Raw genomic sequence first — 24,530 nt, forward strand, 5'->3', positions numbered from 1 at the left:
AAGAAGTCCACCAGCTTCTTCTGTATCTTGGCGACAAACGCAGGGGGAGGGGTCAAAGTGACCAGCCGGTACCACAACATTGCGGCCACCAGCTGGTTTATGACTAGCGCTCGACCCCTGTAGGACAGCACTCGGAGCAGTCCTGTCCAGCGCCCTAGGCGAGCGGCGACCTTGGCCTCCAGCTCCTGCCAGTTCGCTGGCCAGGCTTCCTCGTCGGGGCTAAGGTAGACTCCCAGATAGAGGAGATGCGTCGTGCTCCAGGCAAAAGGCCTGAGCTCCTCTGGCAGGGAGTCCACCCACCACTGACCCACCAGGAGTCCGGAACATTTCTCCCAGTTGATTCTGGCGGAGGATGCGGCCGAGTAAATCTCCTGGCACTCCCGCATCCTCCGCAGGTCAGCGGGATCCTCTACCGCGAGGAGCATGTCATCAGCGTAAGCCGAGAGGACGACCTCCACGCCCGGCCCTTGCAGAGCCAGTCCCGTCAACCTCGTCCGCAGGAGGCGCAGGAAAGGCTCCACGCAAACGGCATATAGCTGGCCGGACATGGGGCATCCCTGGCGCACCCCTCTCCCAAAGCGAAGGGGCGCCGTCAAAGACCCGTTAACCTTAATCAGACACGCCGCGGCGGCGTACAAAAGTCGGATCCGGGCGACGAAATGCGTCCCGAACCCGAAAGCGTGCAGAGTTCCGAGCAGATAGTCGTGATCCACCCTGTCGAACGCCTTCTCTTGGTCGAGGGATAGGAAGGCGACCGACAGACCAGCCTCCTGGGAATAATGGATGAGGTCCCGGACCAGATGGATGTTATCGTGGATTGTCCGGCCCGGGACCGTGTAGGACTGGTCGGGGTGGATCATGTGGTCCAGCACGGCGCCAAGGCGAGCAGACATCGCCCTGGCGAAGATTTTGTAGTCCGTGCTGAGGAGGGAGACCGGGCGCCAGTTCTTAAGGAGGCGGAGATCGCCCTTCTTAGACAGCAGGACGATGACTGCCCTGCGCCAAGAGAGGGGCATCTCCCCGGTCGCCAGACTTTCCCCCAGGACCCGCGCGTCAGCCCATCCAGCCCCGGGGCTTTTCCCATCGAGAGCCGGTCGAGGGCACCGGTCAGCTCCGCCAGGCTTAGCGGAGCTTCCAGATTTTCGGCGCCCTCTGGGCTGACCTTGGGCAGGTCCTCCCACAAAACTCTACGCGCTTCCTCGCTGGACGGCTCCGGAGAGAACAGGGCCCCGTAATATTCACGGGCCCTGTTGTTGACGCCCTCCGTATCCGAGACGAGAGAGCCGTCGTCGGCCAGCAGCGTCAAGAGCTGCTTATGGACACTCTGTCTTTTTTCCAGCGAGTAGAAGGGGGAGCCGTGGTCCAGATCCCGCAGGAACCGGATCCGCGACCTCACGAATGCGCCTCGGGACCAGACGAGCTGCAGGTCCTTCAGCGCGGCCTTCTTCGCTTCGTACACCGTCCGCAGGGCCGGGTCCCCAATGACTTGACCGAGACGGGACTCTAGGTCGAGCACCTCTTTTTCTATGCGCCCGACCCTGGCCGCCCGCCTCTTGGTCGACCCCCTCGCGTACTCTTGACAGAAGACGTTGACATGAACCTTGCCCACGTCCCACCATAGCCTCAAGGAGGGGAAGCCCCCCTGCTTCCTTCTCCAGTCGGACCAGAATCGACGGAACGAGTACTGGAACCGCACGTCCTCCAGCAGCCGGTTGTTAAAGTGCCAGTACGCGGACCCCGTCCTCGCGCGGAGCGAAGCGAGCTCCGCCCACACCAGGTGGTGGTCCGAACACGGCACCGGCCGCATGGAGGCCGCCGGGACGCAGGAAACGTATGCCCGAGACACGTAAAGGCGGTCGACTCTGGACCATCCTACTCCAGGCCTCACCCAAGTAAAGGCGCTGGAGTCGGGGTGGAGATTTCGCCAGACGTCCACCAAGTCGAAGGACCCGACCAGGTCCCTCAACTTCTCCATCGCCGTCATGCTCTGCGGGGCACCGGAGCGGTCCCTCGCCTCGAGGGTGCAGTTAAAATCCCCCCCGAGGACAATGCAGTCGCCGACGTCGACGGAGCCAAGAAGAGCGGACACCTCTTCGAAGAAGCGCGTTTGCTGCGGGCCGGGCTGAGGGGCGTACACGCTCACGAGATGGAGCGGCATGTCCCCCAGGCGAAACGTTACGTGCAGCAAGTGGCCTGGCACGGGCTCCTCGACCCCCAAGATCTCCGGCTGAAAATGCGGGGCCAGCAAGATGGCCACCCCACTAGAAGTGGCGGTGAGGTGGCTCATGCGGACCTCCCCTTGCCATTCCAGGAGCCACGTGGCTTCGTCTCCCGGAACGGTGTGGGTTTCTTGCAGGAAGCACACCGCATATTTACCCTCCCGCAGGAGCGAAAAATTGTCAAATCTACGGCGTGCCCCTCTGCCGCCGTTGATGTTGAGGCTGGCTATGGTTATCTTCATGACAAAAGCATAGTGCAAACTCTACCTAACCTATTGTGGAGCGGGGAAGCGGAGTCGGTTTTTTTGGCCTCCACTCCCTCCGCAGCCCAGCGAGGAACCCCCTGAGCCGGCGCAGCTCAAGGTCTTGCGCCCTTGTCAAGGGCCAGCCCGCGGCCAAGGTTTTAGCGGCGGCGCGGACGGATGCGATGATCAACACTGGCTCAGACCATCTTTCCAGGGCCAGACAGGCTCGGTCGCGGCGACCCCGGCACTGGACCAAAAAGTCCCGGAGTTCCTTTGCAGGAATCAGGAGGGCCTCAGCGGCGGACGCAAGCAGATCCACTGCCTCACTGGCGGTAGACTCTAGATCTTCTCCCGCATCCCCCACCGAGTCCCCGCCCTCCCCCGGGAGGTCGCCGCCAGCAGCCGGCCCATCGACCGCACGAGGTACGGCAAACGGCCCGGCCGCTCCATCCGGCCCTGGCTCTGCCCCGATCCCACCCCCAGGATCGTCGGCAGAGGAGTCCCCACTGGGCTGGGTCGGGAAGCGACAGCGGAAGGGGGTCCTCCCCCGCCCCAGGAGCCGGGGAACACGGAGAGCCTTGGTTTAGGAAATTCTCCAGGTCCACCAAGTCCCTCAGCTCCAAAGTAGGGGGCGAGGGTTGCTGTTCCTCCCCCTCCCCGCCGCCTCCCCCCAGCCCAGCGTGTGGATGTATATTAAAGTTGTCTACAGTTTCATTTTCTGCCGAGTCGAGCAAGTCCCGGGGGAAGTCGGATATTGGCTGGGCGGGCTCAGGTGCGGCCTTTTCGGCCCCGCCCGCCTCAGTCCCCGGGACGCTTCTCCCGACGGCAACGCATTCCTCCGCCGGCCCCGCGCCCCCCACGACAGGCAGATCTTCCACGCCATCCCCGGGGGGCAGAGGCTGGGCAGCCTCGACTGTCTCAACCTCCCCGGGGACAGATTCCTCGCGCCCACGGCGCAGTTTGGGGGCGCCGGTGGAGGACGCGGGGGACGCGGAGGCAGGGAGACCTCCATGTCTGCCGAGGCCTCCCGCTCCACTGCCCCCTTTTTCTTGTCTTGCCCGCGCCCGAGCCCCCCTGCGGTATTAGTCAAGGGCTCGGGCACGGGCTCAGGGGCACCCCGCGCTCGCCGGTGACGGGGTTGGGCCGAGCGCGGTAAACAGATTGTCTGGCGCACCGAGGGGACCCGCCTCTAGATGTTTCGTCTTCTACCGCGCCTTCTTTCCGGTCGGACGCTCTCCCTCCCCCCCGCCGGAGGCCGTGAAAACAAAGGCCTCCGACGATGCCCGCGCACCTGCGGCTCCCGGCACGCGGACGCAACTAGGGGGAGGGGTGGCGGCGGCGCCAGCCTTGGCCGCCTTCGGTGGTTTGGCGGCCTTGGAGGCGGGGCAGTTCTTGCGAACGTGCCCCACCTCCCTACAGGCATGGCACCGCACACCGTCCAACGTCTAAAAGACGCGGTAGGCAGTCCCCTCGTGCATCACGTTGAACGATCCCTCTGTCGTCTCCTCCCGCGCCAGCCGGACAAAGAGCTGGCGGCGGAAGGAGAAGACGTGGCTCAGGCTGCTCTCCCTGAGGCCGAGCGGTATGGGGTTGATCCCTGACCTTACCTCCCCCAGTTGGTGTAGGTGAGGGAGGAGGAGCCCAGCGGGAACAAAGGTCGGGACTTTCGATAGAATGACCCTCTGCGCGGTGGCCTCGAGAGGGTCCACCGGCAGGAACGCCCCGCCCACCGTGAGCCCCTTTTCAATGGCCAGGGACACCGCTCGCTCCGACCCCAGGAAGAACACAGCCTTCCCAGACATCTTGGAGGCTGCGACAATGGCCGAGGGGCCGACTACCCCAGCCATCGCCCGCACGCACTCCTCAATGCTCATCATGGCGTGAGTGTAGCTCTTGACCCCGTGTTTCTTTGTGACAAGTCTGAAAGGTGGCAGGGCAGCAGAAGGCGCAGGAGGCGCCGTGGATGCGGACGCCGCCTGCGCATATGTCCTTGCTGGCCCCACCACTGGCGTGGATGGGGTCGCCATCACAGGGTCCCTTTAAGGGCTACACCCACCCCAAGGTCACAGGCCTCAATGGTCTTAAATGGCCTCGTTTAAATATTTGAACAGAGGGAGCTCTGAAAGAGGCACACCTCTCCCCTCGTTGGCAATTGGGGAGGGGCTTTGCTCCCTCTGCTCAGTTGTCTTAATTGTTTCCCTTTTTTCAATTGGGAGGAAAGGGCTCTTAGCGAGAGAGGGGAGAGACAGAGAGAGAGAGAAAGAGAGATGGTGGGTGGGAAAGAGGGAAGCTGCGAGGGCAGGTCTCCCCTCACAGCGATGGGTGGGTACACTCCCCAGATGACAAACAAAACAGTCTTTGGGGTGGTCTTCGGGTGGGGGGAGAAGATGTCTTCGCCTGGGGCAGCTGGAGCCACACAGGTACACACTCCCAACAATGTTAATTAGGGTGATTGAGTTTCTTCAGCCTGGTAGTTCCAGCTATCCCAGGCTAGGCAGTGGGGGAGGGGTGCTTCAGTGGTGTGTGGGGCCTAGCTGTAGGCAAGACCCCCACACACACTTCCACACACACACAGCCCCCGCGATGTTCTGGTCCTCGAATGGTCTTCTTTCCTCCCCAAACCGATACAACAAAGTCTTTTGGGGAATGCACCAAAACACACCCGCCTCTGGTTGAAGAAGTCTTTCCCTCCTTCCACACTGGTTAGTTGTTCTTTCTTTTTTCCTCCTCTCTCCAACTCTTTGTAGAATTAATCAAGGTGTTGCAGTCTTCTGCTCTCCTCCTCTCCCTCTGGATGAATGTTAATGAAGCCCCTTCCTTCCTTCCCTCCTTCCTTCCTTCCTTCTCTTCCTGGGCTTTTCTCAGGGCTCACTCCAGGCCTTCCAGATTGGAGCAAAAGCAGGGAGCTCCTTCTCTCTCGGCAGCCAGGCTCCAAATGAATAGGACACGCCTCCAAAGCTCCACCATTGGTCCTTGTGCATGAAACTCTTTTTGGGAGTAAACAAAAAACATTAAACCGTGCCCCCCCCCCTCCCGATCTGGGGGAAACACCAACCATTTACAAGGCTTTTTTTTTTCCTCCAACTGCCCCCTATAAAAGGGGAGGGGGACACTAAAAGCACCGGCAATTAAAACAAATTAACTTAAAAACATAAAATCAAATTAAAATTTGGTTGCCGGGCGTGATGATGCACTCCAGTCCCTCCGGTGCCCACCTCTCACGGAAGGCCGCGAGCGTACCAGTGGACACTGCGTGCTCCATCTCCAAGGACACCCTGGACCGGATGTATGCGCGGAAGAGAGGCAGGCAGTCTGGCTGAACGACCCCCTCGACCGCCCGCTGCCTGGACCGGCTGATGGCCCCCTTGTCCGTGCCCAGGAGCAGTCCCACGAGGAGGCCCTCGGACCTACCCGCTCCTCTCCACACAGGGTGCCTGAAGATCAGGAGTGTGGGACTGAAGTGCAGCCAGAATTTCAGGAGCAGCCCGTTTAAATAACAAAACAGGGGCTGCAACCTCGTGCACTCAATAAAAACATGGAACACGGACTCTTCCAGACCGCAGAAATTGCAGGCGGCCTGGGAGCCCGTGAACCGGCTTAAAAATTTATTGCACGGCACTGCTCCGTGCACCACCCTCCAGGCCAAGTCCCCTACAAATAGTGTGAGGACCCCTGCGTAGAGTGCCTTCCATCGGGGACCCCCGCCTCCTCCGGAGGGCAAGATGGTACGCCATGGTGTGTCGGGACGGCAGGCGAGGATGGCAAAGTTGAGAGTGTGCAGGAGCAGCCCGTACAGGAAACCCCTCCGCGCGGAACTGAAAGGCACGGAGGGGATTTCCCCGAGGCGGCTCAAGTTGTGAGGCGCCGGCCCCCGAGGGAGGTTTCGGGGTTTGGCGCCGATGAGGAATTCCGTCCGGACGGGGGTCAGTTCGGACGGGATCTCCCCACGTGCTTGAGCCTCCTTGATGCACCTAACGGAGTCGGGGCCCAGAGCTCTTTTTAGCGTCTCGATGGCATCGGCCGCGCGGCGGACGTTGGCAGAATTTAGGCGCCGTACCAACATGTCTGGCGCCATCCAGCCCGCTCCTCCGCCATCGAGCAGATCCCTGACCCTGGTCACCTCACCAGCCACAGCCCTCTCGTCCGACCGCCACCAAAAACCTCGGTCGTGGAGGTACGGATTCCCGAGCAGCAGCTCCTGCAGGACGGCCGCCACTCCAGCCGGTGGATCGCTGCGCTTGGTGGAGACTTTGTTCCAGACCCTGATGAGTTCCTTGTAAAAGACAGGCAGCTCCCGGAGGGCGGTCCTGACGCCCCCCACACTCACAAACAGGAGCTGCGTGTCGTAGTTGAGGCCGTGCTGCTGGCGGAAGAAATACATCGCCAGAGCACGCCACCTAGGAGGGGGCTCAACGTAAAGATATCTCTGCAGGGTCTGAAGACGGAAAGTCGCGAGCTGGGCGCTGACGCACACCAATGACTGACCGCCCTCCCCAAGCGGGAGACTCAAGACTGCGGCAGAGACCCAGTGCTTCCTGTTGTTCCAGAGGAAGTCCACCAGCTTCCTCTGTATCTTGGCGACAAACGCAGGGGGAGGGGTCAAAGTGACCAGCCGGTACCACAACATGGCGGCCACCAGCTGGTTTATGACCAGCGCTCGACCCCTGTAGGACAGCACTCGGAGCAGTCCTGTCCAGCGCCCTAGGCGAGCGGCGACCTTGGCCTCCAGCTCCTGCCAGTTCACCGGCCAGGCTTCCTCGTCGGGGCTAAGGTAGACTCCCAGATAGAGGAGATGGGTCGTGCTCCAGGCAAAAGGCCTGAGCTCCTCCGGCAGGGAGTCCACCCGCCACTGACCCACCAGGAGTCCGGAACATTTCTCCCAGTTGATTCTGGCGGAGGATGCGGCCGAGTAAATCTCCTGGCACTCACGCATCCTCCGCAGGTCAGCGGGATCCTCCACTGCGAGGAGCACGTCATCGGCGTAAGCCGAGAGGACGCCCTCCACGCCCGGCCCTTGCAGAGCCAGTCCCGTCAACCTCGTCCGCAGGAGGCGCAGGAAAGGCTCCAAGCAGACGGCATATAACTGGCCGGACATGGGGCATCCCTGGCGCACCCCTCTCCCAAATCGAAGGGGCGCCGTCAAGGACCCGTTAACCTTAATCAGACACTCCGTGGCGGCGTACAAAAGTCAGATCCGGGCGACGAAATGCGTCCCGAACCCGAAAGCGCGCAGAGTTCCGAGCAGATAGTCGTGATCCACCCTGTCGAACGCCTTCTCTTGGTCGAGGGATAGGAAGGCGACCGACAGACCAGCCTCCTTGGAGTAATGGATGAGGTCCCGGACCAGATGGATGTTATCGTGGATTGTCCGGCCCGGGACCGTGTAGGACTGGTCGGGGTTGTTCATGTGGTCTGGCACGGCGCCAAGGCGAGAAGACATCGCCCTGGCGAAGATTTTGTAGTCCATGCTGAGGAGGGAGACCAGGCGCCAGTTCTTAAGGAGGCGGAGATCTCCCTTCTTAGGCAGTAGGACGATGACTGCCCTGCGCCAAGAGAGGGGCATCTCCCCGGTCGCCAGACTTTCCCCCAGGACCCGCCGTAGTCGCCCCCCAGGACGTCCCAGAATGCCCTGTGGAACTCCACGGTCAGCCCGTCCAGCCCCGGGGCTTTTCCCCTCGAGAGCCAGTCGAGGGCACCGGTCAGTTCCGCCAGGCTTAGCGGAGCTTCCAGATTTTCGGCGCCCTCCGGGCTGACCTTCGCCAGGTCCTCCCACAAAACTCTACGCGCTTCCTCGCTGGACAGCTCCGGAGAGAACAGAGCCCCGTAATATTCACGGACCCTGTTGTTGACGCCCTCCGGATCCGAGGCGAGAGAGCCGTCGTCGGCCAGCAGCGTCAAGAGCTGCTTACGGACACCCTGTCTTTTTTCCAGCGAGTAGAAGAAAGGGGAGCCGCAGTCCAGATCCCGCAGGAACCGGATCCGCGACTTCACGAACGCGCCTCGGGACGCGACGAGCTGCAGGTCTTTCAGTGCGGCCTTCTTCGCTTCGTACACCGTCCGCAGGGCCGGGTCCCGGACGACTTGACCGAGACGGGACTCCAGGTCGAGCACCTCTTTTTCTAGGCGCCCGACCCTGGCCGCCCGCCTCTTGGTCGACCCCCTCACGTACTCTTGACTGAAGACGCGGACGTGAGCCTTGCCCACGTCCTACCATAGCCTCAAGGAGGGGAAGCCCCCCTGCTTCCTTCTCCAGTCGGCCCAGAAACGACGGAACGAGTCCTGGAACCGCACGTCCTCCAGCAGCTGGTTGTTAAAATGCCAGTACGCGGACCCCGTCCTCGCGCGGAGCGAAGCGAGCTCCGCCCACACCAGGTGGTGGTCCAAACACGGCACCGGCCGCATGGAGGCCACCGGGACGCAGGAAACGTACGCCTGAGACACGTAAAGGCGGTCGACTCTGGACCATCCTACTCCAGGCCTCACCCAAGTGAAGGCGCTGGAGTCGGGATGGAGATTTTGCCAGACGTCCACCAAGTCGAAGGACCCGACCAGGTCCCTCAACTTCTCCATCGCCGTCATGCACTGCGGGGCACCAGAGCGGTCCCTCGCCTCGAGGGTGCAGTTAAAATCCCCCCCGAGGACAATGCAGTCGCCGACATCGACGGAGCCAAGAAGAGCGGACACCTCTTCGAAGAAGCGCGTTTGCTGCGGGCCGGGCTGAGGGGCGTACACGTTCACGAGATGGAGCGGCACGTCCCCCAGGTGAACCGTTAGGTGCAGCAAGCGACCTGGCACGGGCTCCTCGACCCCCAAGATCTCCGGCTGAAAATGCGGGCCAGCAAGATGACCACCCCACTAGAAGTGGCGGTGAGGTGGCTCATGCGGACCTCTCCTTGCCATTCCAGGAGCCACGTGGCTTCGTCTCCCGGAACGGTGTGGGTTTCTTGCAGGAAGCACGCCGCATATTTCTGCTCCCGCAGGAGCGAAAAATTGTTAAATCTAAGGCGTGCCTCTCTGCCGCCGTTGATGTTGAGGCTGGCTATGGTTATCTTCATGACAAGAGCATAGTGCAACCTCTACCTAACCTATTGTGGAGGGGGGAAGCGGAGTCGTTTTTTTTGGCCTCCACTCCCTCCGCAGCCCAGCGAGGAACCCCCTGAGCCGGCGCAGCTCAAGGTCTTGCGCCCTTGTCAAGGGCCAGCCCGCAGCCAAGGTTTTAGCGGCGGCGCGGACGGATGCGATGATCAACACTGGCTCAGACCATCTTTCCAGGGCCAGTCGGGCTTGGTCGCGGCGACCCCGACACTGGACCAAAAAGTCCCGGAGTTCCTTTGCAGGAATCAGGAGGGCCTCAGCGGCGGACGCGAGCAGATCCACCGCCTCACTGGCGGTGGACTCTAGATCTTCTCCCGCGTCCCCCACCGAGTCCCCGTCCTCCTCCGGGAGGTCGCCGCCAGCAGCCGGCCCATCGACCGCACGAGGTACGGCAAAAGGCCCGGCCGCTCCATCCGGCCCTGGCTCTGCCCCGATCCCACCCCCAGGATCGTCGGCAGAGGAGTCCCCACTGGGCTCTTTTAAAAGTGGTGCTGGGTCGGGAAGTGACAGCGGAAGGGGTGGAATCTATATGGGTAGAGCTGCAGAACACCAAAGGGCAAAAAACGTTAGTGGGAGTTGTGTACAGACCTCCAAACAGTAGTAGTGATGTTGGGGAGGGCATCAAACAGGAAATTAGGGGTGCGTGCAATAAAGGTGCAGCAGTTATAATGGGTGACTTTAATATGCACATAGATTGGGCTAACCAAACTGGAAGCAATACGGTGGAGGAGGATTTTCTGGAGTGCATAAGGGATGGTTTTTTAGACCAATATGTCGAGGAACCAACTCGGGGGGAGGCCATCTTAGACTGGGTGTTATGTAATGAGAAAGGATTAATTAGCAATCTCGTTGTGCGAGGCCCCTTGGGGAAGAGTGACCATAATATGGTGGAATTCTGCATTAGGATGGAGAATGAAAGAGTTAATTCAGAGACCATGGTCCAGAACTTAAAGAAGGCTAACTTTGAAGGTATGAGGTGTGAATTGGCTGAGATGGATTGGCGAATGATACTTAAGGGGTTGACTGTGGATGGGCAATGGCAGACATTTAGAGACCGCATGGATGAACTACAACAATTGGCATAGAAATAAAAAAGGGAAGGTGGCTCAACCGTGGCTATCAAGGGAAATCAGGGATAGTATTAAAGCCAAGGAAGTGGCATACAAATTGGCCAGAAATAGCAGCGAACCTGGGGACTGGGAGAAATTTAGAACTCAGCAGAGGAGGACAAAGGGTTTGATTAGGGCAGGGAAAATGGAGTATGAGAAGAAGCTTGCAGGGAACATTAAGACGGATTGCAAAAGTTTCTATAGATATGTAAAGAGAAAAAGGTTAGTAAAGACAAACGTAGGTCCCCTGCAGTCAGAATCAGGGGAAGTCATAACGGGGAACAAAGAAATGGCGGACCAATTGAACAAGTACTTTGGTTCGGTATTCACGAAGGAGGACACGAACAACCTTCCGGTTATAAAAGGGGTCGGGGGGTCTAGTAAGGAGGAGGAACTGAGGGAAATCCTTATTAGCCGGGAAATTGTGTTGGGGAAATTGATGGGATTGAAGGCCGATAAATCCCCAGGGCCTGATGGACTGCATCCCAGAGTACTTAAGGAGGTGGCCTTGGAAATAGTGGATGCGTTGACAGTCATTTTCCAACATTCCATTGACTCTGGATCAGTTCCTATGGAGTGGAGGGTAGCCAATGTAACCCCACTTTTTAAAAAAGGAGGGAGAGAGAAAACAGGGAATTATAGACCGGTCAGCCTGACATCGGTAGTGGGTAAAATGATGGAATCAATTATTAAGGATGTCATAGCAGTGCATTTGGAAAGAGGTGACATGATAGGTCCAAGTCAGCATGGATTTGTGAAAGGGAAATCATGCTTGACAAATCTTCTGGAATTTTTTGAGGATGTTTCCAGTAGAGTGGATAAGGGAGAACCAGTTGATGTGGTATATTTGGACTTTCAGAAGGCGTTCGACAAGGTCCCACACAAGAGATTGATGTGCAAAGTTAGAGCACATGGGATTGGGGGTAGTGTACTGACATGGATTGAGAACTGGTTGTCAGACAGGAAGCAAAGAATAGGAGTAAATGGGTACTTTTCAGAATGGCAGGCAGTGACTAGTGGGGTACCGCAAGGTTCTGTGCTGGGGCCCCAGCTGTTTACACTGTACATTAATGATTTAGATGAGGGGATTAAATGTAGTATCTCCAAATTTGCGGATGACACTAAGTTGGGTGGCAGTGTGAGCTGCGAGGAGGATGCTGTGAGGCTGCAGAGCGACTTGGATAGGTTAGGTGAGTGGGCAAATGCATGGCAGATGAAGTATAATGTGGATAAATGTGAGGTTATCCACTTTGGTGGTAAAAACAGAGAGACAGACTATTATCTGAATGGTGACAGATTAGGAAAAGGGGAGGTGCAAAGAGACCTGGGTGTCATGGTACATCAGTCATTGAAGGTTGGCATGCAGGTGCAGCAGGCGGTTAAGAAAGCAAATGGCATGTTGGCCTTCATAGCAAGGGGATTTGAGTACAGGGGCAGGGAGGTGTTGCTACAGTTGTACAGGGCATTGGTGAGGCCACACCTGGAGTATTGTGTACAGTTTTGGCCTCCTAACCTGAGGAAGGACATTCTTGCTATTGAGGGAGTGCAGCGAAGGTTCACCAGACTGATTCCCGGGATGGCGGGACTGACCTATCAAGAAAGACTGGATCAACTGGGCTTGTATTCACTGGAGTTCAGAAGAATGAGAGGGGACCTCATAGAAACATATAAAATTCTGACGGGGTTAGACAGGTTAGATGCAGGAAGAATGTTCCCAATGTTGGGGAAGTCCAGAACCAGGGGTCACTGTCTAAGGATAAGGGGTAAGCCATTTAGGACCGAGATGCGGAGGAACTTCTTCACCCAGAGAGTGGTGAACCTGTGGAATTCTCTACCACAGAAAGTTGTTGAGGACAATTCACTAAATATATTCAAAAAGGAGTTTGATGAGGTCCTTACTGCTAGGGGGATCAAGGGGTATGGCGAGAAAGCAGGAATGGGGTACTGAAGTTGAATGTTCAGCCATGAACTCATTGAATGGCGGTGCAGACTAGAAGGGCCGAATGGCCTACTCCTGCACCTATTTTCTATGTTTCTATGTTTCTATGTTTCTATGTTTCCTCCGCCCTAGGAACCGGGGAACACGGAGAGACCTGGTCAAAGTAATGTTCCAGGTCCTCCAAGTACCTCAGCTCCAAAGTAGGGGGCGAGGGTTGTTGTTCTTCCCCCTCCCTGCCGCCACCCCCCGGCCCAGCGTGTACAGAATCGTTAAAATTCATAATTTCCGTTTCATCCGGGCCGAGCGACACCCGGGGGAAGTTGGTTAATAACTGGGCGGGCTCAGGTTCGGCCTTTTCGGCCCCGCCTGCCTCAGTCCCCGGGACGCTCGAACCGGCGGCAATGCATTCCTCCGCTGGCCCCACGCCCCCCACGACAGGCAGATCTTCCACGCCATCCCCGGGAGGCAGCGGCTGGGCAGCCTCGACTGTCTCACCCTCCCCGGGGACAGATTCCTCCTCCCTACGGCGCAGTTTGGGGGCGCTGGTGGGGGACGCGGGACACGCGGCGGGCACCGACTCCTCCGCGGAGGGATGTTGTTCCCCCTCCGCCTTATTGGAGCGGCGCCTCCTTTTGTTCCTGGGGGGTCGCAGAGGCAGGGAGACCTCCATGTCTGCCGAGGCCTCCCGCTCCACCCCCCCCCTTTTCCTTATCTTGCCCGTGCCCGAACCCCTCTGTGATACTGGTCAAGGGCTCGGGCACGGGCTCAGGGCACCCCGCGCTCGCCGATGTCAGGGTTGGGCTGAGCGCGGTGTTCAAGCTGTCTGGTGCACTGAGGGGACCTGCCTTGAGATGTTTCGCCTTCCTCCGCGGCTTCCTTCCGATCGGACGCTCTCCCTTCCCCCCCGCCGGAGGCCGTGAAAACAAAGGCCCCCGACGATGCCCGCGCACCCACAGCTCCCGGCACGCGGACGCTACTAGGGGGAGGGGTGGCGGCGGCGCCAGCCTTGGCCGCCTTCGGTGGTTTGGCGGCCTTGGAGGCGGGGCAGTTCTTGCGAACGTGCCCCACCTCTCTGCAGGCATGGCACCGCACGCCGTCCGACGTCCAGAAGACGCGGTAGGCAGTCCCCTCGTGCACCACATTAAAGTAACCCTCCGTCGTGTCCTCCCGCGCCAGCCGGACAAAGAGCTGGCGGCGGAAGGAGATCACGTGGCGCAGGCTGCTCTCCCTGAGGCTGAGCGGTATGGGGTTGATCCCCGACCTTACCTCCCCCAGTTGGTGTAGGCGAGGGAGGAGAAGCTCAGCGGGAACAAAGGGCGGGACGTTTGAAATGATGACCCTTTGCGCGGTGGTCTCGAGAGGGTCCACCAGCAGGAACGGCCCGCCCACCGTGAGCCCCTTTTCGAGGGCCAGGGACACCGCCCGATCCGACCCCAGGAAGAACACGGCCTTCCCAGACATCTTGGAGGCTGCGCCAATGGCCGAGGGGCCGACTACCCCAGCCATCGCCCGCACGCACTCCTCAATGCTCATTGTGGGGTGAGTGTAGCTCTTGACCCTGTGTTTTTTCGTTGTCAGTCTGAATGGTGGCAGGGCAGCAGGAGGCGCAGGAGGCGCCGTGGATGTGGACGCCGCCTGCGCATATGTCCTAGCTGGCCCTGCCACCGGCGTGGATGGGGTCGCCATCACGGGGTCCCTTTAAGGGCTACACCCACCCCAAAGTCACAGGCCTCAATGGTCTTAAGTGGCCTCGTTTAAATATTTAACAGAGGGAGCTCTGAAAGAGGCACACCTCTCCCCTAGTTGGCAATTGGGGAGGGGCCTTGCTCCCTCTGCTCAGTTGTCTGAATTGTTTTTTTTTCAATTGGGAGGAAAGGGCTCTCAGGGAGAGAGGGGAGAGACAGAGAGAGAGAGAAAGAGAGATGGTGGGTGGGAAAGAGGGAAGCTGCGAGGGCAGGTCTCCCCTCACAGCGATGGGTGGGTGCACTCCCCAGATGGCAAACAAAACAGTCTTTGGGGTCGTCTTCAGGTGGAGGGAGAAGATGTCTTCGCCTGGGGCAGCTGGAGCCACACAGGTACACACTCCCAACGATGTTAATTAGGGTGATTCAGTTTCTTCAGCCTGGTAGCTCCAGCTATCCCAGGCTAGGCAATGGGGGAGGGGTGATTCAGTGCTGTGTGGGCCTAGCTGTAGGCAAGACCCCCACACACACTTCCACACACACACATCCCCCGCGATGTTCCGGCCCTTAAATGGTCTTCTTTCCTCCCCCCACCGATACAACAAAGTCTTTTGGGGAATGCACCAAAACACACCCACCTCTGGTTGAAGAAATCTTTCCCTCCTTCCACACTGGTTAGTTGTTCTTTCTTTTTTTCCCCTCTCTCCAACTCTTTGTAGAATTAATCAAGGTGTTGCAGTCTTTTGCTCTCCTCCAATCCCTCTGGATGAATGTTAATGAAGCCCCTACCTTCCTTCCCTCCTTCCTTCCTTCCTTCCTTCTCTTCCTGGGCTGTTCTCAGGGCTCACTCCAGGCCTTTCAGACAGGAGCAAAAGCAGGGAGCTCCTTCTCTCTCAGCAGCCAGGCTCCAACTGAATAGGCCACACCTCCAAAGCTCCACCATTGGTCCTTGTGCATGAAACTCTTTTAGGAGTAAACAAAAAACATTAAACCGTGCCCCCCCGATCTGGGGGAAACTCCAACATTTACAATGCCCTTTTTTTATTTTTTGGGGGGTTTTTTTGGGCACAGAATCAAATTTTTCTCCAAGTGCCCCCTATAAAAGGGGAGGGGGACACTAAAAGCACTGGCAATTAAAACAAATTAACTTAAAAACATAAAATCAAATTAAAATTTGGTTGCCGGGCGTGATGATGCACTCCAGTCCCTCCGGTGCCCACCTCTCGCGGAAGGCCACGAGCGTACCGGTGGAATAAATTTTAAGGAACAGTAATCGACTAACATGGGGCTCAAACCCACGACCCTGAGATTAAGAATCTCATGCTCCACCGACTGAGCTAGCCGGGCTTCTCTGCTTGTGCATGAAAATCTTTTTGGAGTTTATCTGCAAAACAAAAAACATTAAACCGTGCCACCCGCCCTGGATGACACCGCAGACATTTACAAGGCCCCTTTAATTTTATTTTTTTTTGGTTTTTTTGGGGCGCTAAAATCACATTTTTTCCAGTGCCCCCTATAAAAGGGGAGGGGGACACTAAAAGCACCGGCAATTAAAACAAATTAAACTTTAAAATGTAAAATCAAATTTAAATATTAAGTTAATTTTGAGTAGGTCACAGTGAGATTTGAACCCACGACTCCTGGTTTATAAGACCAGGGCTCTAACCCCTGAGCTATGGAGCCGCCGGTTTTTTGTATACTAGCTCCTTCGAGCCAGAATTGAACCAGCGACCTAAGGATGACTTTGCTGAGTATTCCACTACAGTCCTCCGCTCTACCAACTGAGCTATCGAAGGGAAGCGGCTCCTTGTGCATGAAACTCTTTTAGAGTCGACCTGCAAAACATAAAACATTAAACCGTGCCACCTGACCTGGGTGACACACCAGACATTTACAAGGCCCTTTTTTTTCCTTTTTTTTTTTTGTGTTTTTCTTTTTTTTGGGTTTTTTTTTTGGGCACTAAAATCACAATTTTTCCCCAGTGCCCCCTATAAAAGGGAAGGGGACACTAAAAGCACCGGCAATTAAAACAAATTAAACTTTAAAACGTAAAATCAAATTAAAATTTGGTTGCCGGGCGTGATGATGCACTCCAGTCCCTCCGGTGCCCATCTCTCGCGGAAGGCTGCGAGCGTACCGGTGGACACCGCGTGCTCCATCTCCAAGGACACCCTGGACCGGATGTAAGAGCGGAAGAGAGGCAGGCAGTCAGGTTGAACGACCCCCTCGACCGCCCGCTGCCTGGACCGGCTGATGGCTCCCTTGGCCGTGCCCAGGAGCAGTCCTACGAGGAGGCCTTCGGACCTACCCGCTCCCCTCCGCACAGGGTGCCCAAAGATCAGAAGAGTGGGACTGAAGTGCAGCCAGAATTTCAGGAGCAGCCCCTTCAAATAATAAAACAGGGGCTGCAACCTCGTGCACTCAATAAAAACATGGAACACGGACTCCTCCAGACCGCAGAAATTGCAGGCGGCCTGGGAGTCCGTGAACCGGCTTAAAAATTTATTGCACGGCACTGCTCCGTGCACCACCCTCCAGGCCAAGTCCCCGATGAATAGTGGGAGGACCCCTGCGTAGAGTGCCCTCCATCGGGGAACCCCGCCTCCTCCGGACGGCAGGATGGTACGCCATGGCGTGTCCGGACGGCAGGCGAGGATGGCAAAGTTGAGAGTGTGCAGGAGCAGCCCGTACAGGAAACCCCTCCGCGCGGAACTGAAGGGCACGGAGGGGATTTCCCCGAGGCGGCTCAAGTTGTGAGGCGCCGGCCCCCGAGGGAGGTTCCGGGGTTTGGCGCCAATGAGGAATTCCGTCCGGATGGGGGTCAGTTCGGACGGGATCTCCCCACGTGCTTGAGCCTCCTCGATGCACCTAACGGAGTCAGGGCCCAAAGCTGTCTTTAGCGACATGATGGCTTCGGCCGCGTGGCGGACGTCGGCTGAATTTAGGCGCCGCGCCAGCGTGTCTGGCGCCATCCAGCCCGCTCCTCCACCATCGAGCAGGTCCCTGACCCTGGTCACCTCACCAGCCACAGCCCTCTCTTCCGACCGCCACATAAAACCTCGGTCGTGGAGGTACGGATTCCCGAGCAGCGGCTCCTGCAGGACAGCCGCCACTGCAGCCGGCGGAGAGCTGCGCTTGGTGGAGACTTTGTTCCAGACCCTGATGAGGTCCCTGTAAAAGACAGGCAGCTCCCGGAGGGCGGTCCTGACACCCCCCAAGTTCACAAACAGGAGCTGCGTGTCGTAGTTGAGGTCGCGCTGCTGGCGGAAGAAATACGTCGCCAGAGCGCACCACCTAGGAGGGGGCTCGACGTAAAGGTATCTCTGCAGGGTCTGAAGACGGAAAGTCGCGAGCTGGGCGCTGACGCACACCAACGACTGACCGCCCTCCTCAAGCGGGAGACTCAAGACCTCAGCAGAGACCCAGTGCTTCCTGTTGTTCCAGAAGAAGTCCACCATCTTCTTCTGTATTTTGGCGACAAACGCAGAGGGAGGGGTCAAAGTGACCAGCCGGTACCACAACATTGAGGCCACCAGCTGGTTTATGACTAGCGCTCGACCCCTGTAGGACAGCAGTCGGAGCAGTCCTGTCCAGCGCCCTAGGCGAGCGGCGACCTTGGCCTCCAGCTCCTGCCAGTTCGTCGGCCAGGCTCCCTCGTCTGGGCTAAGATAGACACCCAGATAGAGGAGATGGGTTGTGCTCCAAGCCAAAGGCCTGAGCTCCTCCGGCAGGGAGTCCACCCGCCACTGACCCACCAGGAGTCCGGAACATTTCTCCCAGTTGATTCTGGCGGAGGATGCGGCCGAGTAAATCTCTTGGCACTCACGCATCCTCCGCAGGTCAGCGGGATCCTCTACCGCGAGGAGCACGTCATCGGCGTAAGCCGAGAGGACGACCTCCACGCCCGGCCCTTGCAGGGCCAGTCCCGTCAACCTCGTCCGCAGGAGGCGCAGGAAAGGCTCCACGCAGACGGCATATAACTGGCCGGACATGGGGCATCCCTGGCGCACCCCTCTCCTAAAGCGAAGGGGCGCCGTCAAGGACCCGTTAACCTTAATCAGACACTCCGCGGCAGCGTACAAAAGTCGGATCCGGGCGACGAAATGCGTCCCGAACCCGAAAGCGCGCAGAGTTCTGAGCAGATAGTCGTGATCCACCCTGTCGAACGCCTTCTCTTGGTCGAGGGATAGGAAGGCGACCGACAGACCAGCCTCCTGGGAACAATGGATGAGGTCCCGGACCAGATGGATGTTATCGTGGATTGTCCGGCCCGGGACCGTGTAGGACTGGTTGGGGTGGATCATGTGGTCCAGCACGGCACCAAGGCGAGCAGACATCGCCCTGGCGAAGATTTTGTAGTCCGTGCTGAGGAGGGAGACCGGGCGCCAGTTCTTAAGGAGGCGGAGATCGCCGTTCTTAGGCAGCAGGACGATGACTGCCCTGCGCCAAGAGAGGGGCATCTCCCCGGTCGCCAGACTTTCCCCCAGGACCCGCGCATAGTCGCTCCCCAGGACGTCCCAGAACGCCCTGTGGAACTCCACGGTCAGCCCGTCCAGCCCCGGGGTTTTCCCCTCGAGAGCCGGTCGAGGGCTTAGCGGAGCTTCCAAATTTTCACGGCCTCCGGGCTGACCTTCGGCAGGTCCTCCCACAAAACTCTACGCGCTTCCTCGCTGGACAGATCCGGAGAGAACAGAGCCCTGTAATATTCACGGGCCCTGTTGTTGACGCCCTCCGGATCCGAGACGAGAGAGCCGTCGTCGGCCAGCAGCGTCAAGAGCTGCTTACGGACACTCTGCCTTTTTTCCAGCGAGTAGAAGAAGGGGGAGCCGCGGTCCAGATCCCACAGGAACCGGATCCGCGACCTCACGAGCGCGCCTCGGGACCCGACGAGCTGCAGGTCCTTCAGCGCGGCCTTCTTCGCTTCGTACACCGTCCGCAGGGCCGGGTCCTGGATGACTTGACCGAGACTGGATTCCAGGTCGAGCACCTCTTTTTCTAGGCGCCCGACTCTGGCCGCCCGCCTCTTGGTCGACCCCCTCGCGTACTCTTGACAGAAGACGCGGACGTGAGCCTTGCCCACGTCCCACCATAGCCTCAAGGAGGGGAAGCCCGCCTGCTTCCTTCTCCAGTCGGACCAGAATCGACGGAACGAGTCCTGGAACCGCACGTCCTCCAGCAGCCGGTTGTTAAAGTGCCAGTACGCGGACCCCGTCCTCGCGCGGAGCGAAGCGAGCTCCGCCCACACCAGGTGGTGGTCCGAACACGGCACCGGCCGCATGGAGGCCGCCGGGACGCAGGAAACGTACGCCCGAGACACGTAAAGGCGGTCGACTCTGGACCATCCTACTCCAGGCCTCACCCAAGTAAAGGCGCTGCAGTCGGGGTGGAGATTTCGTCAGATGTCCACCAAGTCGAAGGACCCGACCAGGCCCCTCAACTTCTCCATCACCGTCATGCACTGCGGGGCACCAGAGCGGTCCCTCGCCTCGAGGGTGCAGTTAAAATCCCCCCCGAGGACAATGCAGTCGCCGACGTCGACGGAGCCAAGAAGAGCGGACACCTCTTCAAAGAAGCGCGTTTGCTGCGGGCCGGGCTGAGGGGCGTACACGTTCACGAGATGGAGCGGCACGTCCCCCAGGCGAACCGTTACGTGCAGCAAGCGGCCTGGCACGGGCTCCTCGACCCCCAAGATCTCCAGCTGAAAATGCGGGCCCAACAAGATGGCCACCCCACTAGAAATGGCGGTGAGGTGGCTCATGCGGACCTCTCCTTGCCATTCCAGGAGCCACGTGGGTTCGTCTCCCGGAACGGTGTGGGTTTCTTGCAGGAAGCACGCCGCATATTTCCCCTCCCGCAGGAGCGAAAAATTGTCAAATCTACGGCGTGCCCCTCTGCCGCCGTTGATGTTGAGGCTGGCTATGGTTATCTTCATGGCAAAAGCATAGTGCAACCTCTACCTTAACCTATTGTGGGGGAGGGAGCGGAGTCTTTTGTTGAACTCCGCTCCCTCCGCAGCCCAGCGAGGAGTCCCTCGAGCTCGCGCAGCTCAAGATGTTGCTCCTTTGTCAAGGGCCCGCCCGCGGCCAAGGTTTTAGCGGCGGCGCGGACGGACCCCTTGATCAGCTCTGGCTCGGACCATTTTTCCAGGGCCAGTCGGGCTTGGTTGCAGCGACCCCGGCTCTGGGCCAAAAAGTCCCGGAGTTCCTTTGCAGGAATGAGGAGGGCCTCAGCGGCGGCCGCGAGCAAATCCACCGCCTCCCTGGCGGTGGTCTCTAGTTCTTCTCCCGCGTCCCCCACCGAGTCCCCGTCCTCCTCCGGGAGGTGGCCGCCAGCAGCCGGCCCATCGACCGCACAAGGTACGGCAAATGACCCGGCCGCTCCAAACGGACCTGGCTCTGCCCCGATCCCACCCCCAGGATCGTCGGCAGAGGAGTCCCCACTGGGCTCTTTAAAAAATGGTGCTGGGTCGGGAAACGACAGCGGAAGGGGTTCCCCCTCCGCCCCAGGAACCGGGGAACAAGGAGAGACCCGGCCATAGGAAATCCCCAGGCTCCCCAAGTGCTCCAGCTCCAAAGTAAGGGGCGAGGGTGGGTGTTCCTCCCCCTCCCCCTCCCCGCTGCCACCCCCCGGCCCAGCATGTACAGTTTCATTAAAATTGTTAATTTGTGTTTCTGACGGGTCGAGCAAATCCCGGGGGAAGTTGGCTATTGGCTGGGCGGGCTCAGGTTCGGCCTTTTCGGCCCGGCGGCAATGCTTTCCTCTGCGATCCCCGCGCCCCCCACGACAGGCAGATCTTCCACGCCATCCCCGGGAGGCAGAGGCTGGGCAGCCTCGACTGTCTCACCCTCCCCGGGGACAGACTCCTCCCGCCTACGGCGCTGCTTGGGGGCGCTGGTGTGGGACGCGGGACACGCGGTGGGCACCGACTCCTCCGCGGAGGGATGTTGTTCCCCCTCCGCCTCAACGGAGCGGCGCCTCCTTTTGTTGTTGGGGGTGCGCTGAGGCAGGGAGACCTCCATGTCTGCCGAGGACTCCCGCTCCGCCCCCCACTTTTCCTTATCTTGCCCTCGCCCGAGCCCCTCTGCGGTATTGGTCAAGGGCTCGGGCACGGGCTCAGGGCACCCCGCGCTCGCCGGTGACTGGGTTGGGCCGAGCGCGGTGGTCAAACTTTCTGGCGCACCGAGGGGACCCGCCTCTAGATGTTTCGCCTTGTTCCGCGCCTTCTTTCCGATCGGACGCTCTCCCTCCCCCCGCAGGAGGCCGTGAAAACAAAGGCCCCCGACGATGCCCGCGCACCTACGGCTCCCGGCACGCGGACACAACTAGGGGGTGGGGTGGCGACGGCGCTGGCCTTGGCCGCCTTCGGTGGTTTAGCGGCCTTGGAGGCGGGGCAGTTCTTGCGAATGTGCCCCACCTCTCTGCAGGCATGGCATCGCACGCCGTCCGACGTCCAGAAGACGCGGTAGGCAGTCCCCTCGTGCACCACATTAAAAGATCCCTCCGTCGTCTCCTCCCGCGCCAGCCGGACAAAGAGCTTGCGGCGGAAGGAGAACACGTGGCGCAGGCTGCTCTCCCTGAGGCCGAGCGGTATGGGGTTGATCCCCGACCTTACCTCCCCCAGTTGGTGTAGGTGAGGGAGGAGGAGCTCAGTGGGAACAAAGGGCGGGACGTTCGACACGATGACCCTCTGCGCGGTGGCCTCGAGAGGATCCACCGGCAGGAACGTCCCACCCACCGTGAGCCCCTTTTCGAGGGCCAGGGACACCGCCCGCTCCGACCCCAGGAAGAACACAGCCTTCCCAGACATCTTGGAGGCTGCGACAATGGCCGAGGGGCCGACGACCCCAGCCATCGCCCGCACGCACTCCTCAATGCTCATTGTGGGGTGAGTGTAGCTCTTGACCCCGTGTTTTCTTGTAATTAATCTGAATGGTGGCAGGGCATCGGGTGGCGCAAGAGGTGCCGTGGATGTGGACACCGCTTGCGCATATGTCCTCGCTGGCCCCGCCACCGGCGTGGATGGGGTCGCCATCACGGGGTCCCTTTAAGGGCTACACCCACCCCAAAGACACAGGCCTTAATGGTCTTAATTGGCCTCGTTTAATGTGACTGAGCAGAGGAGCTCTTAACGAGGCACACCTCTCCCCTAGTTGGCAATTGGGGAGGGGCCTTGCTCCCTCTGCTCAGTTGTTTTTTTTTTTAAATTAGGAGGAAGGGGTCTCAGAGAGAGAGGGGAGAGACAGAGAGAGAGAGATAGAGTAAGGGGGGTGCGGGAAAGAGGGAGGCTGTGAGGGCAGGTCTCCCCTCGCAGCTGTGGGTGGGTGCAATCCCCAGATGGCAAAACACAAATAGTCTTTGGGGGTGGTCTTCGGGTGAGGGGAGAAGATGTCTTCACCTGGGGCAGCTAGAGCCACCAGGCACACACTCCTAACGATGTTAAATAGGTGGTAAATTTTCTTCAGCCTGGTAGCTCCAGCTATCCCAGGCTAGGCAATGGGGGAGGGGTGTTCAATTGTGTGTGGGGCCTAGCTGTGGGCAAGACCCCCACACACACTTCCACACACACACACCCCCCGCGATGTTCCGGCCCTCAGTGGTCTTCTTTCCTCCCCCCACCGATATAACAAAGTCTATTGGGGACTGCACCAATACACCCACCTGTAGAATGGTAGAGTCTCCCTCCTTCCACACTGGATTTTGTTGTTGGTCTTTCCCCCTCTCTCCAACTCTTTGTAGAAATGGTAAAGCGTTCAAAGTTTTCTGCTTCCCTCCTCTCCCTCTGGGTGAAAGTTGGTGGTGAAGCCCCTTCCCTCCTTCTCTTCCTAGGCTGTTCTCAGGGCTCTCCAGGCCTTCCAGGCAAGAGCAAAAGTTGATAGCTGCTCCTCTCTCAGCAGCTCAGCTCCAACTGTGCAGGACACGCCTCCATTGCTCCACAATTGGTCCTTGTGCATGAAACTCTTTTGAGTTTACCTGAAAAAAAAACATAAACATTAAACCGTGCCACCCGCCTGGGTGACACAGCAGACATTTTCAAGGCCCCTGCTTTTTTTTCCTTTTTTTTGTGGGTTTTTTTTTGTTTTTCCTTTTTTTTAGTTTTTTTTTGGGGCGCTAAAATCACATTTTTCCAAGTGCCCCCTATAAAAGGGGAGGGGGACACTAAAAGCACCGGCAATTAAAACAAATTAAACTTTAAAACGTAAAATCAAATTAAAATTTGGTTGCCCGGCGTGATGATGCACTCCAGTCCCTCTGGTGCCCACCTCTCGCGGAAGGCCGCGAGCGTACCGGTGGACACCGCGTGCTCCATCTCCAAGGACACCCTGGACCGGATGTAAGAGCGGAAGAGAGGCAGGCAGTCAGGTTGAACGACCCCCTCGACCGCCCGCTGCCTGGACCGGCTGATGGCACCCTTGGCCGTGCCCAGGAGCAGTCCGACGAAGAGGCCTTCGGACCTACCCGCTCCCCTCCGCACAGGGTGCCCAAAGATCAGGAGAGTGGGACTGAAGTGCAGCCAGAATTTCAGGAGCAGCCCCTTCAAATAATAAAACAGTGGCTGCATCCTTGTGCATTCCATAAAAACATGGAACACGGGCTCTTCCAGATCGCAGAAATTGCAGGCGGCCTGGGAGTCCGTGAACCGGCTTAAAAATTTGTTGCACGGCACTGCTCCGTGCACCACCCTCCAGGCCAAGTCCCCGATGAATAGTGGGAGGACCCCTGCGTAGAGTGCCCTCCATCGGGGACCCCTGCCTCCTCCGGACGGCAAGATGGTACGCCATGGCGTGTCCGGACGGCCGGCGAGGATGGCAAAGTTGAGGGTGTGCAGGAGCAGCCCGTACAGGAAACCCCTCCGCGCGGAACTGAAAGGCACGGAGGGGATTTCCCCGAGGCGGCTCAAGTTGTGAGGCGCCGGCCCCCGAGGGAGGTTCCGGGGTTTGGCGCCGATGAGGAATTCCGTCCGGACGGGGGTCAGTTCGGACGGGATCTCCCCACGTGCTTGAGCCTCCTCGATGCACCTAACGGAGTCAGGGCCCAGAGCTGTTTTTAGCGACTCGATGGCATCGGCCACGTGGCGGACGTTGGCAGAGTTTAGGCGCCGCGCCAGCGTGTCTGGCGCCATCCAGCCCACTCCTCCGCCATCGAGCAGGTCCCTGACCCTGGTCACCTCACCAGCCACAGCCCTCTCTTCCGACCGCCACATGAAACCTCGGCCGTGGAGGTACGGATTCCCGAGCAGCGGC

General features: G+C 58.9%; 1 non-coding gene across 1 annotated transcript; it reads right to left on the reverse strand.

Moving 5' to 3' along the window:
• Positions 1–15,993: 15,993 nt before the first annotated feature.
• On the reverse strand, positions 15,994–16,085 carry trnay-gua (transfer RNA tyrosine (anticodon GUA)). Its single transcript is given in 2 exon segments — positions 15,994–16,029; positions 16,049–16,085. It is a non-coding gene; the product is annotated as a tRNA-Tyr (tRNA).
• Between the last annotated feature and the right edge of the window lie 8,445 nt (positions 16,086–24,530).

The sequence above is a fragment of the Pristiophorus japonicus genome, chromosome 6 (assembly GCF_044704955.1).
Source record: "Pristiophorus japonicus isolate sPriJap1 chromosome 6, sPriJap1.hap1, whole genome shotgun sequence".
NCBI lineage: Eukaryota > Metazoa > Chordata > Chondrichthyes > Pristiophoridae > Pristiophorus > Pristiophorus japonicus.